The sequence below is a fragment of the Conger conger genome, chromosome 4, assembly GCF_963514075.1.
Source record: "Conger conger chromosome 4, fConCon1.1, whole genome shotgun sequence".
In the NCBI taxonomy this organism is placed as follows: Eukaryota; Metazoa; Chordata; class Actinopteri; order Anguilliformes; family Congridae; genus Conger; species Conger conger.
Genome location: NC_083763.1, coordinates 66,719,525 through 66,733,514, shown reverse-complemented (window position 1 = coordinate 66,733,514; position 13,990 = coordinate 66,719,525). Strand labels below are relative to the sequence as shown.

General features: G+C 46.3%; 1 protein-coding gene across 1 annotated transcript in view; it reads right to left on the bottom strand.

Annotated features, from left to right (window-relative positions):
• dlgap1b (discs, large (Drosophila) homolog-associated protein 1b) overlaps positions 1-13,990 on the bottom strand; it is a 135,851-nt gene that overhangs the window by 76,722 nt on the left and 45,139 nt on the right. The gene's annotated exons all lie outside the window — the stretch shown is intronic.

The window sequence follows — 13,990 nt, the reverse complement described above, 5'->3', positions numbered from 1 at the left end:
CAAAGAGAGAGAAACTTGAAACAGAAGTGTTTATGAAATGCCACAGTGGGCATTTCACACCAGGATCAATACTGGGACAGGTACGGTCAGACACTCCCCTCCTCCTTTCACCCCCCCCTTCCCTGCCATCTTCTGCACTCCCGTTGTCGGGGGGGGGGGGGGGGGGTCCACCTGCTGTTCATACATCTGCCTTCAGTCTCACCCGCCCATGAATATTCACAATAATGATATTGATTCGTAAGTGATTCAGCTCATTTGAAGCTTCAGTCATGGCACGGACGCCATTTCCAGTGTTACATTGCATCACATTACAGGCATTTAGCAGACGCTCTTATCCAGAGCGACACACAATGAAGTGCAAATCAAGCCCAGAGAGTCAAGTATGCAGGCGTCTCATCTCTGTTATCTCATCTCTCATCGTCATCTGCTTCTCCATAAAAGTGCTGAAGCTATAACATACATTCAGTGAGCACCTTATTCAGTATTTATCAGACTTGTTTTGTAGACTTATTAAGTCTTCTGCTGCTGTAGCCTATCCACTTTGAGGTTTGACCAGTCTGGTCCTTCTACACTGATCTCTCTCATTAACAACGCGTTTCTGCCCGCAAACTGCTGCTCACTGAGATTGGCTTTTCACACCATTCTCTGCAAATTTATAGAGACTGTTGTGCATGAAAATCCCAGGAGATTAGCAGTTTCTGAGATACTCAAACAGTGCACCAAATGAGATACATGTTCGCATGTAAGCCTAGTTCCTTAACTACAGTACTATAATCTAACCAGTTCCACAGGAACATTCATAAGATTTGCTTCATGTTTCATCAATATCAATTGACTATGAACTGAATTATATGTATCTGTAATAAAAGGAAAATCTGATAAAATTCTACAATATGCTTTCACTTTTGAGCTTGTTACCTGAAATCAATAAAGATCTGAATAAGAGGCAGAGATCTGAATAACAGGCAGGATAATATTTGCGCAAAGAAGAAAGGGTGTCCACACACCAAGCAGTAACCATTTACAGGTGAAAAAGTCAAGTTTCCTGCAAAAAAAATTCTAACCACATTTCAATCTAAATTCCATGCTTATCTGGCCAAGTTAATTGTCCTGAATAAAAGGGCGATGAGTCTCCATGGCTTCGACCTTTGATTTTGTGGCCATAAAAATCCCGGAGTACAGTGAGAAAAATGAATAATATGAGTATCAGCTTTGTATTAGAAGCCAAGGCATAATTAGCTGAAACTGGATTTTAGAATATTTCATAAACCACTGCAAACTTGGAACCCTGACCTTTGACCAAAGTCCCTGGGAAACAGAGAAGGCAATATTTGTGTCAAGTTTCATTGAAATCTGTGCACAATTGGCAGCGTTATGAGACTGGGAGACACAGGCCAACAGAAGGACAGAAACGTAATGCCCCTTTAGCCGACGCTGCATAAAAATAACCTACGAGCGAAGGCTGGGACAGACACAGTGATTGGACAATTTGAATAAAGGTCTATTCCCATGACTGACTTGTCTTACAGCATTACTGTCAAGATGACTAGTGGAGCACAATCAAAACCTTGGGCGCAAAACTGCATTCCTAATCTTAGCATGTACAGTACATGTGCTCTGGAGTATACATGGTACTGAAGTACATTTACATTCCTCCATACATGTTCACCGGAAGGAAAGAGGGAACGGCAGCTCCAATAATACTGTTAATTCCTCCTAAAAATGGCAGAGGAAGGCCCTCTGAACCTAGGAGGAGACCCTGCGGCAATGCCAATAAGGCTAAACTGCATCACATCTACAGAAACACATCCGAGCGTAATGAGAATCACAGTAGGGATATTCAAATTACAACTTCATACAGTGCCCTGTTTTATTTAGATTTGTCTTGCTTCCATTGTGTCTTTTCTACTACAACAGGCCACTTAATGAGGAACATTTCTGAACTCTCCGTGGGCCATCTGGCCAACAGTTATGTTTATTGCCATCGTTTTACTAACATTAACGCTAATACCCATATATTAGACGAGACAGATCTGACAACCCCGATAAAAGTGCTTTCCCTACACTTGTCCAGCAGTAGTGTTTTTTAGGATTATATTTGCCAAAAGTATTATTTTGTTCAGTGAAAAGGGTATATGACTAGAATAGAACATTTCTTAATGCTGGCTATAGTGGTTATAGCACACCTAGAGAGAGCAATATAACTCCTCCTGCCAAAAATAATAAAAATCTTATTGCAATAATAATAATGTTATAGTGAGATAGTGGATATAATATTTTGCCCTGAAAAAAAGTATAAAAGAAGAGGGAAAAATGAGTTAAATGTCTCCCATTTGGATCAAGGCTTTTTCTATTAAGCCTCTATTTCTGGCTCACCTCTCCTTTGAACTTATCATTATCCATTAGAGAATCCATCCCTCACTGAGGTGCTTAAATAAGGGTTCAATCTCACTACCCTTCCAGGTAAAACCCAGAGAACTAATGTGCTGGCACAGGTGCCTTTTTTCGGCCCTTGGAATGCGGTGCCGATTCTGCACATTTTACCGTCAACAAGAGGGCAGGGTGGCAGTAGGTGAGCTATTTTTGTTTGCGGCACTGGAGCTGGTCACAAAGCTCACGCTGTGCGGCGCGTTAATCCTTCACCTGGGCAATAAATAACAGCCAAACCATGGCGGCGAGGGGGGTAGCGGGAGACGATGGACCGCTGCGTCTGGTCTGGTTTTGGGAGGTTTTGTATTCAGGTGCTGGCCCAGCTCCTGCGTGTGTTTATTAGCCCCACACTGTCTGAAGCCGCTCCCCTGGGGGGCCTGTCATGTCCCCCTCGTCCGTGGGGGGCTGACGGGCGCACGGGGGGCACTGCGAGGGCCACACAGGCCGCACGTCTCCCACCGCTTGTCTCCTCATGTGAGTGCGGTGCGGACGCAGAGCGGACCTGACACGCGGTCAGAGGGTAACCGCCATCACTCCACCGCTCACCTGCGCCGACACGCTGCTCAGACCGCAGCTGCTCTCCCTGAGGAGCGCAAACAGACGTCAAAACAACCCGGCCTGCCAAGCCTTAACACCGGAGCGCGGGGGTGAGGGGGAAGGGGGTTCAAAGTGAGTGCGCCGACAGGAGACTTCCACACTTACACCAACGGAACATTCACTCAGCATGTGTTATCTCGGTGAAGAGCTTACTCATCAAAAGTCAGACTTTGGCACTCAATACAATTGCCCTTGTTTCAAACAAGAACAACAGCTGGATGGATGCTGAATGCTTCTTCCTGTAGGGCTACAAACCCTGTGTGCATGGACAGAAGAATCATTCCGGAAACATGGAGCAGTTTGGGGTGGGGGTGGGGGGGGGGGGGGGTCAAACCATGACGTCACTCAAACTTATGAATGCATTATGCATAAAAATAGGGCGCATTAAAAATAGAAAGCACCGGAGAGAGGAGGATTATCTAAGAAGAGACAGTGCCGCAAGGCGCATTCTCCAGCGTGTTCAGGAGATACGTCAGGAACCCTGCCTTCAGATGTGTTCTCCAGCGAGTTCAGGAGATACGTCAAGAACCCTGCCTTCAGATGCGTTCTCCAGCCTGGGGGATACGTCAGGAACCCTGCCTTTGGATGCATTCTCCAGCTCTGGGGGATACGTCAGGAACCTGCCCTTCAGATGTGTTCTCCAGCGAGTTCAGGAGATACGTCAGGAACCCTGCCTTCAGATGCGTTCTCCAGCCTGGGGGATACGTCAGGAACCCTGCCTTCAGATGCGTTCTCCAGCTCTGGGGGATACGTCAGGAACCCTGCCTTCGGATGCGTTCTCCAGCTCTGGGGGATACGTCAGGAACCCGCCCTTCAGATGTGTTCTCCAGCTCTGGAGATACGTCAGGAACCCTGCCTTCGGATGCGTTCTCCAGCTCTGGAGATACGTCAGGAACCCTGCGTTCGGATGCGCGTACGTGCCTCAGCCCACTCCCATGCATGATTCAACACAGCGGGGGCCAGGCCAGCGCTTTCACAATCTCCCTACGCTGCCGTTCTCTAAAGCCCTTCTGAAGCTTCCTCAAAGATCAGGCAAATCATGCATATTCACGCGGTGCCAGCGGTGCTGGAGGTGGGGGCGGCAGAGACACGGGAGGGGAGGGGAAAGGAACAGAAACAGGAGCCCGTCCTTTCAGGGGAAAATAATTGCAGGGCCAGGAAATCAAAAGATTCTGCATGGAGTGCAGAACTAAACGCTGTGGCAACTTCACTAAGGCTCACTGATACCTGCCCCTGGCATCTCTGAGTAACTGTGGGCAAAAGATAATGGTCAATGTTGCTATGAATACGCAGCTTTTTTTGTATTCATGGGATTCACTTTTATGCTAATTCCTGCCTAAGGCATTACAAAAAATATGAAACAATATTATGTCTGGACTATGTATTGCAGCCTAGCTTCTTGTAATATAAATGATATGTACATTTTCCAGGAAGTAAACATTTTGCCCGGGCTGAAATAATAATTAAGCATACTCAATTTTAAAAGCATCCAATAAAGACTCATTAAGCAGTCATCAGAGCTCAGTGAAATGTGCCTTGGCACAGGGCACAGTGGCACAGGAGATGTTGTGCTGTTTTGCCTGTCACCCCTCTGCTTGCCAGAGCGGAAGGTTCAGAAAGTGACACGGCACCGTGGTGTCAGCAGTGTATCGCAGCAGCCTGGCAAAAGCCCGCAGCTCAGCCGTCACCTGCGCCGCTTCACGCTAACAAAACGTCTGTCCCCGGTAAACATCTTCTAAACCCAAACCCAACCGGAACCGCAGCCAAAAGTCCAGCGCTATATCCGGCGGGAGTTGTTTACGTTGCATTATCGTCATAGCAACACGATGCATTCCACGTTTCTGGAGGGTTTCCGCGCGCGACTCAGTGGAATGCAGCGTTCCTTCGGCTTCGCGACGCTGCCCACGTCAAGCGCGGGCGCTAAAATAGACGGTGTTTCAGAATGGAGCGGGATGATGGGCGTTTGATGATGCCGGGTCATTTATGTAAAAGGAAGAGATGAAGCGCGGGCTGCTTGCTTGCGAAGCAGCCTGGCGTCGTTCCAGAAGACGCTCTGTCCTGGCATCATCCCACTGCGAATGCCCTTCGGCCCTAACTCCCACGTTAATGTGCTTCAGCACCCTGCACACAATAAAGGAGAACTGGCTCATAGAAAATGGCTGCCGTCTTAAGGTTCCCAGGCACAAACAGAGAACACAGACATTATCTGCGGCATGAAATGAGGATGACGAGGACGAGCGTGAGTAACACGCACAAATAGACATCGCTTGGCACTCCTCCGGTCCCTGCGTACTCATATTCCTCTCCTTTTCAATTCCTCAGGAAATCAAACATTTGTTATCAAGTTCATTGTGCTCCCACAGTGAATTCTCCTCATAAAATCTATCTTATCAACGGCAGGCTCGACAAGCCTGTCACCATATAAAGACTACCACGTTCGCAGAAACAGATAAAAAGGTGTTTATTGGAACATCTGTTGGAAGTCATTTAGTTTAATCAGTATTCTGTTGTTGAACACTCTGTACCTTTCACCCAATTAACCAAAGTGCATATGTCATCAACCCGCATACCCACTAATCAACCCGCATACCCGTTACTGAAAGCAGATGGTTTTCTTGCCAGAACATTTTGAAGACTACATGCCTCTGGGGTAATTCATTTTTGACAGATTGACTTGAAAAACCTACATTTGAGAATATTACTTAAAATTCTTTTTTCAAAAGTCAGATTTTCAAATGTATCCAGCAGGGATCTCCAAAAGTCATCCACGGTCCTTCTCAAAGGTTGTTTCTTAATTCTTTGTAGCCTGGGTGAACTCTCGGGAAAAAAAACAACTGCAATGCAGTGACTGAAATGCGAGAGAGATGGCTGAACCCTGAGGCTTGTCATGTTGTAAAACAACTGGGGTGAGAGAGAAAGATTCATATGCCTCTAACACTGACCAAAAAAATGAGAGGACCTTCTTAGCCATATGGGTTCCAGGGTTCTACAGAATGTCACTTATTCATAAGGAACTATACAGAACACAGAGTATATATAAAGGTATGTGTGACACAGCAGGAGAACATAATCACTGTGATGGGGCTGCTTTAATTGCTGGGTTTCATAGTGAGATGCACTGAATAGTCTGATGATGAATTGTGAGTGTGGCAGTGATGACTGTAGTTGGCTGTACTGCAGGGTGGATCATAATTAGCCAATGACGTCACCCTGGATGGAAGGGTTTTGGGGCCTAGGCTCCGGTCCTGTAGAGTCATTTGTTAGAGTGACTCCTGGTTAATTGGGGACATGTGCTGCCCCAAGTTCACCTGGCGCAATGACAGCGCCGCCTGGTGGTAGGCCCAGGGGTCCACGCGGTCAGCATCTGGCACACTCCTCTGCACGTGGTGAGGGGGTGAATTCATATAACTGGATGTTCCAGATCGGGAGACAACTGGGCATAAAAATGGGTTTTAAAAAAGAAAAGCATGACGATACAAGTAGGCTAAGGATTTATTTGCTGGAATGCAAAGATGCAAAAAAACTAACAGAAGGCAAAAAAATGTTCTTACATTTATGTTAAATAACTTTGCTGCAAAGTATTAGCAGGTCTAAAATAAGTGGAAAGTGTATGCATATTCTTATGTTCATCACAGGAACACATAGGAGTTTCTTTAAGCAGCAGGAAAATGCTCCTGGTTATGTCTCAGGTAACATACAGTACCTCTGCAATAGCAGGAGACGACTCTGTAATACGCTGTAATATTGCTCATGGAGGGTGGGAGATATCTAATGAGGTGAACTGTATGCAGTTCACTGAGGTATTGTAAATGTAAATCCCACAAACGGAAACAAATGCCGTGCTGGATTAAGAAGTGTCAGAGTAATCAAATCTGCAGTCATACAATCACCGCGGTTCAGTGACTCCGGCTGTTTGTAACAGCAGTCAAAAACTAAATAAAAACATCAGCGTCAGCGTCAGGAAAAAGGGATTCAATCCATAACTCATGTGTTGGGTATGGGGGTATAGGTCGCTGGCACACTGGTAATGTGTGTTGGGTAAGGGGGTGTAGGGTGCAGGCACACTGGTAATGTGTGTTGGGTATGGGGGTGTAGGGTGCAGGCACACTGGTAATGTGTGTTGGGTAAGGGGGTATAGGGTGCAGGCACACTGGTAATGTGTGTTGGGTATGGGGGTGTAGGGTGCAGGCACACTGGTAATGTGTGTTGGGTATGGGAGTGTAGGGTGCAGGCACACTGGTAATGTGTGTTGGGTATGGGGGTGTCGGGTGCAGGCACACTGGTAATGTGTGTTGGGTATGGGGGTGTAGGGTGCAGGCACACTGGTAATGTGTGTTGGGTATGGGGGTGTAGGGTGCAGGCACACTGGTAATGTGTGTTGGGTATGGGGGTGTAGGGCGCTGGCACACTGGTAATGTGTGTTGGGTATGGGGGTGTAGGGTGCTGGCATGCTGGTAATGTGTGTTGGGTAAGGGGGTGTAGGGTGCAGGCACACTGGTAAAATGTGTGTTGAGTATGGCGGTGTAGGGTGCTGGCTGTGCCCTGACCTAACTCCTGGGCACAGCCAGTACACTTGACACTCAGGGTCTCCCTCTCACACAGCTGTGTAGACATTCTGGCTACTGCTCATGCTCAGAACCCACCAAACTGTGGTTTAGTTTCCGCAGACCAAGCAGAAGCTGTAACTATGGCGACTCATTCCCACTGTGACCACAGCTCATCACTTACACCCCAGAAACTTCCTCAGATGTGGTGAAACTCAGCCTAATTGATATGCCGCACAAATGCGACTTCACACCAGATGTCCCCCATGACAGTTATATCATAAATAATCCAGATAAATGCTCCACAAATTCCACTGTTTACAACGTAATCAAAAATTATTCGTTTTTTTTTTTTTTTCATTTACTATGACAGATGGTAACAGGCAAATGTAACATGTGATTATGGCAAAAGGCCAACCGAAAATTTGGCCGTTGATTTCTGTGTTTCTGTCTCAAACACTATGGTGCGACGGTTTATGCACACATCTCCCCTAACTGCTACCAATATAAACCCAAACAAAACAAGTACATTGGCTTTTTAAACAGCATTAACAAGGAGACAGAAGCAAGCAAAGGGACAGAGTTCTCTCTGTAGTACATTGCTCTAGGAATGTTTGCTAGATCCAGGTTTGGTTCATTACCATGCACCTCTTTCCCCCCAGGTCAAATGTGAGCTAGTTTTTGTATCAGACCAGGGGAAATATGTGTCCTTTGAGTTATACTGTGGGTTATGTTCTGCTTAGTAGCATGGGTGTCTATCTCCTCACATCGCTAAACAGGGTAGTGTCTATGGTTCCCTTGTTAAAATGGTTATACACACATTTTTGCTTTGATTAAATCGCTTAAAGTTCCTTTAAATCTCCTGGTTTTAATGAGCTGTTGAGTCCTCTCTAGGGATCGGCTTTTACCTCTAATCTCGATCCTGTCCATTGTTTCTCCCATGCCTGGATTGCTTTGCATTTGATCTGTGAGACAGAGTACAAGCTATTAGTTAAGCTTTCTCTCTATCTTTCTCTCTCTCTCACTAGGCCTACAAATCTTGCCATCTTTCACACAGAGGAAGTCAGACAATGAAGCATGAGTATTTGGAGATACAATGCTGCTACTGCACTGCATTTAACTGACACCCTGCAGGGCAATGCCTCGGTATTCAGGCAGATATGGTCGGCTGGAAAGCAGTTTCATCTCTTTTTTTTGTGGCAGCCATTTTGATTTTGATGCTATGGAAGGAGGAAGCTCAGAGAGCAGAGGGCCGAAGGGTCATTTTTCACAAGCATCATCCTCGTTTACATTAATACTCCTGATTAATGATCATGATGCTATGAAAGTTAGCCTCGGTAGGGAAAAGGCTGAAAATATCTCCAGATCCACTGAGGTATTAATAAAGAGTAGGCGAATCTTGATGTAATAATGAGGGGCTACATGCCTCAGGCGGTATAGCGGTAGCCAAAAATTGTGCGATGCCCTCACCCTTTACTGCAGTAGCTCTGACAGCAATTCCCACAATTCAGAGTAAAACAGTGCACTCATCATCTTTACCCACCAGGGTAAATACTCACAATAACAACAGCCTGCAGCCACATTTTTATTTTCCCCAAAAACATTTTACTACATTTTTCTCCTTTCCCCCATATTTGGACTTGCCCCCTTGTCACCCCGAGCTGTGCTCCAGGAACACTCCCCGAGTTCAGTCTGCGGTAAACACCTGGCTGTTTTCCACCCCACGGGCCACACTGTGCCAGAGCACACCGCTACAGCTGATTGGAGAAGACACGCCGCTCTCACAGATAACAACCGCGTGCCTGCGGATACCGGGCTCATTGTTGATAGGAACAACTGCTACCCTAAGGTAACCTCTTAGGGCTTAATTCTAGCTCCCACCCATGTTGACTCCCAGGCATACTTTACAACTTACACATCCTAGATAGCAAAGCGAGGGGCGACATAGCTCAGGCAGTAAGAACAGTCGTCTGGCAGTCGGAGGGTTGCTGGTTCGATCCCCCGCACTGTGTCGAAGCGTCCCTGGGCAAGACACATGTCGGTGTGTGAGTGTGTGTATGAATGGACCTCTTTCATCAAGCATCAATTGTACAGCGCTTTGGATAAAGGCGCTATATAAATAACAACCATTTACCATCTGAGTCAAGCCAATATCATGCCACATGCTAGAACTCCCTCTAAAATATAATGGTGTCCTGTTGATGAGAACAGGTATGTATATTATCCACTCTGATATAAGAAACAAGTACGTCTAAAAGATAATAACTAAACCATTACTTTGGTCCTGATAACTTACAGATACCATCCATTATAAGTTATTTAAAAATATCAGATTGGATTTACTCCTGATTACGAACCATTTTAGTTCATTTGATATGGCCATTAAAATTACTTACACACTGCGAACAGCACATATGTCAGCACGATCTGGAAGATAATTGATTCAATTTGATTCTGCTAAAATGTTGTTTTTTCCATTGAGACCAGCTCTGTCACATGTGCAAACATGCACACACACAATATTAACCTCATTATTATAATTATTTTTATAATTATTATTATTATTATGAAATCAGCTGCTGTACTTTTTACTTTCTTCTCAACCACACATTTTAATTGGTCTGCATTCAAAGATTCATCGACAGGTTCTCACAACCCCACAGCAGTACAGTATATCTGTTTATTCCCCCTTGGTTTCTACAGATTCATTCACATCTGCGGCATCTCAGTCAGTAAAGGCAAGCACACAGCTCTACAGACACAACATGGCTACCGCAGGATCTGTCACCTAGAAAAGCACAGCCCACATGGCACAGAATGAGAGCCAGGCAGACTACGGCTATGTGCCTCTGTGTGGAGAGTTAGGAGGGGGTTCTTCTGCTCACAGGATTCTGGGAGGCCTTCAGCGCGTGGGCAGGCCGTGGCTACAGGCACACACAACCGAGGCTGATTGGTAATTAGCACAGCTGTTTCCCATTTCCTCCTCCGTGCCTGATCAATAGGGCACAGCTGGCCTGGCCTTGAGCGGAAAAGGACCTCTGTGATCTTTGCATTGCACAGCCCATCTTTCCAACAAACCCTCAAGCCAGAAAATCTGTATAGGACTGTATAATAATTCTGCTGCTAAATCTTTATCCGTACTGTATGTATTTGTAAATAAATAAATGGTAAATAGCTGGCATGTATATAGCACCTTTATCCAAAGCGCTATATAATTGATGCTTCTCATTCAGCCATTTATATGCATGCTCACAAACACACCAACGGCGATTGGCCACCAACCAGCTCGTCAGGAGCATTTTGGGGTTAGGTGACTTGCTCAGGGACACTTCAACACAGCCCGGGCGGGGGATCGAACCGGCAACCCTCCGACTGCTCTTACCGCCTGAGCCAATGTCGCACCAGTGACATGAAGAAGGACACGAAGAAGGACACCACAATGACTGCGGCCATTTTGTTCAGAACTGTCACAGCGCAACAGCAGACGGTTAAGTCAGCTGGGGAGGCTTCACATGCGCAGCAGCCCGGCGACTATCTCCTGTCTTTGGTCTTCAATAAGTCCGAAAACAAGCCAGCGGCGAAATGTGTGACAGCGTCGCATTAAATACGGTCTCTGTCGGCTGCCACTGCAGAATGGAAGCAGAGCGATGAAAGGGCCCAAACTCCCCCAAGATCAATGATGCACCCCACTGGCCTTCAAAATGAATATCAAAGTGTGTCTGGCTGTGCCTGAGCGGCCTCTCGCCCGGATCCCTTTGGTCCATCGCTCTGTTCCCATCGCCAGCTTTTACACTGCGGCTCGTTCCCCAGCGGCGCAGACTTACAGCGTCTCATCAGCGATCTGTCTCCCGTTCTGGGCCTAATCTCAGAAACATGTGCGGCATCTGTGCGCTTTATTCGACGCCCAACGTGCTTCCACATCGTCTTCCAAGCGAACAGAAGCTCTGCCATGTTTCCAGAGTGTTCATAACCGATGAGCTCCTCAAATTAGCCTGTGCCTACAGTTTGATTAAAAACAAAACTGCATTAATCTCATTTTCGACATCTTGGACACGGTGATACTCGTAATACCAAACTACTGGCAGTTTAAATTACTGGCTGTTCACTCTGATTTCTAGGTGTTTGTGTCTTGGATTTCAGGTTTATATTCATTTGAATCACTTACACAAATACATGTCATTAAAACATTAAAGCAGGTTTTACATTTCAATAAAAGATAATATGTCATTTTTTCTGCTTTAAGAACCTGCAAACCAAGGACCCGATTACAGTGCATCTCTGTCAGAGATCTCCAGGTTCCTCAATATCCACAACACCCGACTCATGACCAGAGCATCTGATTGGCAGCCCTCCATTCACCTACTGAGGAGATTCTCGTCTACCTGCACGCTGCAACGCCAGCGCCATTGTAAATACGATTCTGGCAGTGTTGACGGTGGGCTCCAGCCAGACTGCCTTTGGCTTAATAGCTGCACATATTTTTATGGTGTAGTTTGACCTTAAGTGTCATGAACACCTCCATATTATATGTCTGTTCCCCTATTGAGTTTCTGTCAGAAAATGACAGGAGTCAATGTTCAGCTCGTATGACAACAGCGGCTCTTACGAAATAATGGGCCGATTGGGATTGCAGTGTGTTATAGAATGAATACATCATATTCAGTGACAAACATGTTTGACCTTATTTCCGAATAAATTAGGACTAGTCCATGCCAAAAATTAGTATGCCCTGACAAAGACACCACAAGGCCTGCTTCATTCATCATTTCCAATAAATGTCAATGAATTATTATGAGGTAAGTCCAAACCTTGTTAACCTTGACTAACCTCCAGACCGCTAACTGAGCCTCAAGTGAATTAATTTATAGAGTAATAAATGGTCAACAGCATATGGGATTGCAGACTGCATTTATTCAATATCATCTTGACCCATTTTATGACTGGCGACCCATTTTAGTGTACTGGCGAGCTGCCTAAACACTATACAGGGTGTAGTCCTGCCTCTCACTCAATGCATGCTGGGACTATTACTACACTAAACTATTATCCCTTGGTATGGGCATGAGATGACCACTTATGACCAAGGAAAATTCATTAGGTGAGCCATGACTGCACTGTGGCTCAGGCTGGTTTGAAGAGCAACCTTGGTAATCAGGTGTGTGGCATGAACAGTGTGGGCTACATAGGAGCGTCAGACATCCCCCAGGAGACAGGCAGGGTGAGCACGAGGAGTGCACTTTATTAAATCAGGTGTCAAAATGGGGCCGACTTGACAGTGACAAATTCATTCAGCAGATTTCGCGTGGCATGAACATCCTCCTGATCAGCACTCCAGCCACAGTCTCCTTGACCTCAGGGGCGGTTTAGCGTGAATACAAAAGACAAAGACACTAACGTCACACTGGGAGAACAGCAAAAGCTACAGACGCTAACGTCACTCTGGGAGAACAGCAAAAGCCAAATGCTAACATCACTCTGGGAGACCAGCAAAAGCCACAGACGCTAACGTCACTCTGGGAGAAGAGCAAAAGCCACAGACGCTAACGTCACTCTGGGAGAACAGCAAAAGCCACAGATGCTAACGTCACTCTGGGAGAACAGCAAAAGCCACAGATGCTAACGTCACTCTGGGAGAACAGCAAAAGCAGGACTTCCTCTGGACTTCTTCCTCTGGGCTTCACAATGAGAATCAATACAGACAGTGACGAGTCCCATCTGAGGGATCGCTTTTAGGGCCAGCGACAAAAGGAATTGGCCTATTTTCAGCACTTCTACATTACGTATAATAGCACTTGAGACACATTTTAGGAATGCGCATATCAAAGTGCAGCATCTTCTCCAGACAGAAACTTCACACTATCGCTCAAGAGCTGGAGCTTTGTATCTTGGAATTAAAAGACAGTCTTCCTCCTTTCCTTCCTTTCCTGTCCAATTCCACCAGGCATTTCTCTCTCTCACTCTGTCTCTCTATCTCTCTCCTCTCTCTCTCTCTCTCTCTTTCTCTCTCTCCTCACTATCTCTGTCACTTTTTTACTCTTCTCTATCTGTCTCTCTTTCCATCTCTCTCCTCTCTCTTTCTCTCTCTCTCTCACTCCCTCTCCCTCTCACTAACTCCCTCTCCCTCTCCCCCTCTCTCCCCCCCCCCCCCTTCTGACTCTCTTATTCCCCAGAGAAAAGCACAGTTTATCAGCTTTATGAAGGCCCCTCGCTCCTTGCTGTGCAGATAAGCGCATCGTCTCTCACCGGGGATCCAGCCTCCCCACTGCGGGTAAAGGGACGAGTCCTTCACGCTCCAGCCCAAAGCAGAGCTCCGATCCGTCAGGAGCTTTCCGTCTCCTCTGACATTCAAACCTACGAGCGTGAGGCGGTTTGATAACTGCAAGCGTGAGGCAGTTTAATAACTGCAAGCGTGAGGCGGT